Here is a 5794-nt window from a genome sequence, read left to right as displayed (position 1 = left end):
TTTAAAAAGCCTCAGGCCCAGTGCCCAGTAGGGCACACGGGAGACAGTTCTCTGGGGCCGGGGTCTGCTCACGTTCTTTCCTCCTGGGGGGGCAAGTGGGGCTGGGCCAAAGGGCCAACTGGAGCTGCCCGTGAGACAGAGCAGTGAGGCCTGGAGGCGCCAAGACTTCGAGGCCCAGGCCCATCTCCAGCCACATCTGAAACCCACCAGTGGGACAGGCCGGGGTGCGGCCCCCCAATTACTCCCTTTCTCTGTCATGACCGCTCATGGCTCCTCCTCTCAGTTAGGGCGTCTGCAGCACCCAGCACACCTGGCCAGACCCGGAAGGCCTGGTGCTGCCCGAGGCATCCACTGGCCAGGGGGAAAAGGGTGAGTCCTGGGGCCTTGGGGAGTCATCGAAGGCCCTGAGCAGGGGCGGCCCCGAGCTGGGCAGGTCAGAAGCTTGAGGTCTAACACTCAGGGCCTCCCCAGCTGTCTCTTTCCCTGGGGGAATATTGGAACGGCCGCGAGCTCAGGTGCCTGGTTCAGATCCAGGCTCCGATACTTGTAGCCAGCCGTGTGGCCATGAGCAAGTTACTGCACTTTTCTGCACCTTGGTTTCCATCTGTAAACAGGGGTAATAATAGCCGAGAATTAGGGGCAGTTTAAATGCAGCAACGACTTGTAAAGCACTGAGCACAGTACCTGGTACATAGTAGGTGCTCATTAATTGTAAGCTGGTAGTTGTTTCTGCATCTACCAAGTAGTTTTGCTCTTCATGCTGTTCCCTCTGTCTGGTAGGCCCATCTCCATACTTCGCATATGAACTCCTATGCATCCCTTAAAGCCCCACCTAAATAGTCCCTCCCCTGAGGAACCATCCCTGACCCCTTACACACACACACACCCACACAGGGGAAGTCTTCCCCTCGGGGCTCCCTGCCACCACACATGGCACCTCCTGGCAGCACCATAGGTAGATAAGCTGCTGCCTGTGGGGTTCACCATGAGATGGCCGGCGCCTGGCATGGAGGGATGTGGGTGGAGGGCTCTCTCTCTCTCTCCCTCTCTCACTTTGTCTCTTTTATTTCTCTTATAATTTCAACCAAAACCAGATGAGAAAAGTCCCCACAGATGTGGGAAGAGCTTCCAGTTTCTCGTCAAACTTTGAACATTTTCTCAGGCCGCCGCCAGAGCGAAGGACAGCGCGGATCCCACAGTGTGGAATCAGGATGGAAAAGCCCTTTAATCAAAGACGTTATCGATTATTTAGAAGGAAAACGAAAGGAATGTCGCGGGGCGAGGTAAGGAGAATGGGCCAGCCCTGAGTGCTGAGCTGGAACAGTCCTGAGATAAGTTGTCAAGTAAAACAAAAATGAAACGAGGCGAGACCGGGGTGTGAAGCAGACCGACTGCCGTCCGGGCGGGAGGAAGGGACGATTTACACGTTTGTTTGTGTGGACGTAAATCAGCTCTGGGGGAAGAGAGCGGTTAACAGCGGCTCTCTCTGGGGAGGGCAAGTCGGAGGCTGGGGGTCGGGGAGGGCAAAGGCTTACTTCTCACTCCATATCCTTTTGTGCTTCTTGGATTTTGTACCATGTGTTCACAGTAGCTAGTCAAAAATAAGCACATGAATCAAGTTTAGGGCTTTGCAAGTCACGTACTCCAGCACCAGGCCCCATCTGATACAGGAATACTCCTCAGCACCCCTGGCAGGCTATCCTACCTTGAATGCTCCCACTGACGGGGAGCTCAGTAACACACCAGCTAGCTAATCCATCCTGGGGTAGCCTGGAAGGGTGGGTTTGAGCTCAATGAGAGGAGGCAGATGCGTGCTTCTGGGGCTGCAAACAGCGCCTCTCTCTTGACCCCAAAAGTGGGTGGGAAATGGGTGTTCCTGCCTGGGAACCCACTCTGAGGGCCTGCCTGTCCCCAGGCCCAGGCAGGAGGTAGGCAGGGTGGTAGGGTGTGCTCCACTGTGACTCAGGCCCCACAGGTGCCCGGGACACAGCCAGCTTCCAAGGACAAGGCTGTGACTCAGGGCCACACAGCAGGGCCAGCCCAAGTGGCAGCTGGCGGGCCACCAGCACACCCGCGCCCTTCCCAGCCTCGAACCCCAGCAGGGCCTCTGTCCCAGGCACGCATCTCCTGGCTCACCACTGCCCCCTTGGCAGAGGGCGCGATGAGGGGATTAAGGCTCTGGCGCCAGACAGCCTATGTTGAAATCCTGCCTCCACCATTTGCTGGCTTGAGCCTCAGTTTCTCCATCTGTCCCGGGGTAGCCACATTGCCCCGCCCGCTCGCAGGGTTGTTACAGAGCTGCTCTGAGGGATCCAGTGCAGCGTCCAGATCGGCCCGGCTCAGAGTCCACACTCAGTGGCTGTCGGCCGCTCCCGTTGTGGGGCCAGCCCGATGCGGGGGTCGCCGACCCCGGAGCCTCCAAGGGAAGCTTGGCTGCCCCGGCTCAGCCCATGTGGCGTGGACCGCAGGCCCTGGAGGAGCAGTCTTCCAGGGCACCTGGCTTCAGCAAGCTCCCCCAGGCGACCCCCAGGGAGTCCTTTGTCCCCCTGACAGGGAGCCGCTCCACGAGCTTCCCCGTGTCATGAGCTGTGTCCCCTTGCCTGGAGCAGGGGCCCACACACAGGCATCGCATGGGGCCCCGGGCTCAGAAGCTCCTATGCTGGGTTTCAAGCTGGCACCATCTTGAAATCCTTAATTTTGGACAAGGGGCATCGCCTTTGCCGCTGCACTGGGCCCCGAATTCTATACACACAAAGCCGACACCCGGTGTGTGTTTTTGAATGAATGAATGAATGGATGGATGAATGATCTACTGGATGCAGGCTTGTGGCATCTCACCTGAGAGCCGTGATTCCAAGTTCCCTTCTACAGATGGGGAAACTGAAGCTCTGCTGGTGGGCAGACTCACCCCAGATCACCCAGAATTGGAACCCAGGCCTGTCGGCCCGGAGCCCAGGGCCCGTGGTCCCCCCGGGCGTGGCAGGGGCAGCTTCTCCCGCCGGGGGAGGCCACAGCCTGGGGGTCTCAGGGCAGCCGGGCCACACCTCCGGCCCTGCCCTCCCCCGAGCTGTTCTGCTTCCCTTTTCTCAGCTGGGGAAACTGAGGCCCAGCTCAGGGAAGGCACTGGCCCAGTTTGGCAAGGGTGCCTGCCCAGGAGGCGGCCTGGCGGGGTGCCCGGTCAGGGGGTGGGGGCCTCTGAATCGCTCCTCAGTCCCCGCCGACCACAAGCGGGTTGGGTGAAAGGCAGCTGCTCCCCGCCCGCTTCCCCGCCAACGTGGGCCCAAACAATGGGCCTTTGTGCCCGGCGTGGGCGGGTTGTCAAGGTGCGCGGCCCTGGCCCTGAGCCCTGGCCTCAGCCTCCACGCGGGCAAGGGGGCCGGGCCAGGGGGTCCGCGGGGGCCGGGAAATCCAGCAGACGCGGGAGCGGGGCCTCCCTGCTACAATCACAGCAGAGGAAACCGAGGCACAGAGAGGGTGCCCCACGCCCGCCAGGCCACACAGCACCTGGGCATCAGAGACAGGACGGGAACCTGGGACGCCAGCCTCCCTCTTGCTATGGTCTGAGTGTCCCCGCCGTGTTGAGGGGCTTGACATCGCTGCTGCTGACCCCTGCCCTTTGCGGGGCCAGCAGGGCCAGATCCCCTTCCTCTGTCTTCTCACTAGCCCCGTGCCCCCTTCTAAAGGGGCTCAGCCAGAGTGTCACCCCAACCTTTGTCGTCCCCGTCTCTGGGGGGCCCCCTCAGATCACATCAGCCACAGCATTGCTGGGAGAATGTCGCCCCTCCCAGGGCCCTGCCTGACCCACTCCAGAGAGCTCCCCTTTCGCCGTCACGTGCCCAGCAGGACACCACCTGGCCAGGTAGGCCCTGCCCTGAGCCCCATTTTACAGGGGAAACTCGGGGCTCTGCGAGGCGGCTGGGCTCCCCGGGGCCACCCGCTCGGGATGCAGCAGTCAATGCACATAGTTAGACTCCAGAGATTTCCACGACCCCCAGGAGGAAGAGGAGGCTGCAGACCAGGCCTCGCCCTCGCGGCACCAGCCTTCTCGTGGGAAATAAAGAGAAGCCGCTAGCAATAGTACTGACAGCCAGTAGCAACCAGTTATTGAGCGTTTCATAAGTGCTTTGTGCGCAGAACCTCATTTCATTGTCACGAAATCACTAGGAGGCAGGTATTATCATATTCCCATTTTACAGATGAGGAAACTGAGGCTCTGAACAGAAAAGTCGCAGCCCCAGGTCACACAGCAGAAAGTGGGAGGAGGCGCTAACCCCTGGGCTTCTGGTCCCCAGAGTCCCAGTCTTGTCTGCTTCCTCCTCCACCACAGCCAAGCTCCCTACACGTCCCTCGGATGTTGCCACCCCCCGTCCTCAGCACGTGCCAGGACGGAGGCGACAGCCCCACCCCCGTCCTCATCCAGCACGGGACAGACAGCATAAGAATCCAGAATGAGGATGCCAGGCAGGAATGAGCCAACCCTCACCGTCCACGCTCAGGAGGCTGGAGGAGCGCCGCGGTCTGTTCACCCGGCAGATCCGACTGCAAGAGTGACAGACACCAGAGCAGCCACCCCAGCGGGGACGGCTCTCCAGAACAGAGCCTCAGTGGAAGGGGAGCTGGTCGCAGATGCAAACGTATGAGGGACGCCATCCGTACAGTCACTCCCACAAGCAAAGCAGCACCCCAAATCCCTCGGGGGGTGTGTGTGTATAAAAGCTAAAGATGTGGTGCAAGCACTTTGGGAAACTGGCCATAGCTTCAAAAACTAAATACAGGCATGCCCTGTCTCTGGCAGTTCCACTCTGGAATATACACTAGAAGAAACGCATTCTCGTGTCCACCAAAAGCTGTGAACGAGAAAGTTCACAGAAATGGGGAAGAACGCACGTCTGCGTAGACAGCAGGGCAGTTAAACCATCTGTGGTCTGTTGAAACAGTGGAACGCTACGCAGCCGTGAAAAGGCATGAAGCACTGACACGAAACACGGACTGAGCTCACGGGCACGACGTCGAGGGAAAGTGCCTGATGCAAAGAGCACACACGGATGGACGCCATTTACACGAAGTTCAAGGACAGCAAAACCAAGGGCTCAAACGGGTCTGTGACTTGATCCGGGTGGTGATCCCACGGGCTCTCAAAATTGCCCAGTTAGATTCGGGCATCTGACCGCACTTTATCCGTCCATCCGACAAACACCAGGACAAAGATTCACGTGGCATCTTGAGCACCAGATCCAGGGGCGCAGCAACTTTTAGGAGAGATACAAATGGGGGCAGGGCAAACTGGGGTCACCTGTTTTGAGGTGTTTCCTTCTTAGGCTGAGTGATGGCTGTATAGAAATTTATTTTATTATCCTTGAAACTTTTTTGAAGTGTAAAGTATTTCATTGAAAACCAAACCAAAAACTAGACCCATTTCCAGAGCTTCTCCTGCTCCAGAGCGTGCCGTGGCTCCCTGCTGCCTGCGGGCCGAGGCCTACCCTCCTCTTGCATGCCATTCGAGGCCCCGTCCTGGGCCTCACCCTGTCTTTCCAGCCTCCTCTCTCGCCTCTCCCCAGCAGCCGAGCTGGTCGCCTCGCTCTTCCCCTAACACGCCTCCCACATTCCCGTCTCCTCGCCTTCCTCCCACCTGGAATGCCTCCTCCTTCCTGCTGCTTCCTCTGTGCCAGGCACAGGCCGCGGGCTGTCGGCTATTAACCCCTGAAGCCGGGGGCCGAGCCATGGTGAGACTGGGGCATCGCTTTCAGACCCAAATCATCTCCGCTGCCACCCCCAAAGCCACCCCAATTAATCC

The 5794-nt window shown here is 59.1% G+C and overlaps 1 long non-coding RNA gene across 1 annotated transcript; it reads left to right on the top strand.

Moving 5' to 3' along the window:
- The first annotated feature begins 953 nt into the window (after window positions 1–953).
- On the top strand, window positions 954–5369 carry LOC103542265 (uncharacterized). Its single transcript, XR_011531169.1, has 3 exons — window positions 954–1283; window positions 3664–3859; window positions 4328–5369. It is a non-coding gene; the product is annotated as an uncharacterized lncRNA (long non-coding RNA).
- Window positions 5370–5794: the final 425 nt, after the last annotated feature.

The sequence above is a fragment of the Equus przewalskii genome, chromosome 21 (assembly GCF_037783145.1).
Source record: "Equus przewalskii isolate Varuska chromosome 21, EquPr2, whole genome shotgun sequence".
In the NCBI taxonomy this organism is placed as follows: Eukaryota; Metazoa; Chordata; class Mammalia; order Perissodactyla; family Equidae; genus Equus; species Equus przewalskii.
This window is presented reverse-complemented; position numbering and strand designations above follow the sequence as displayed.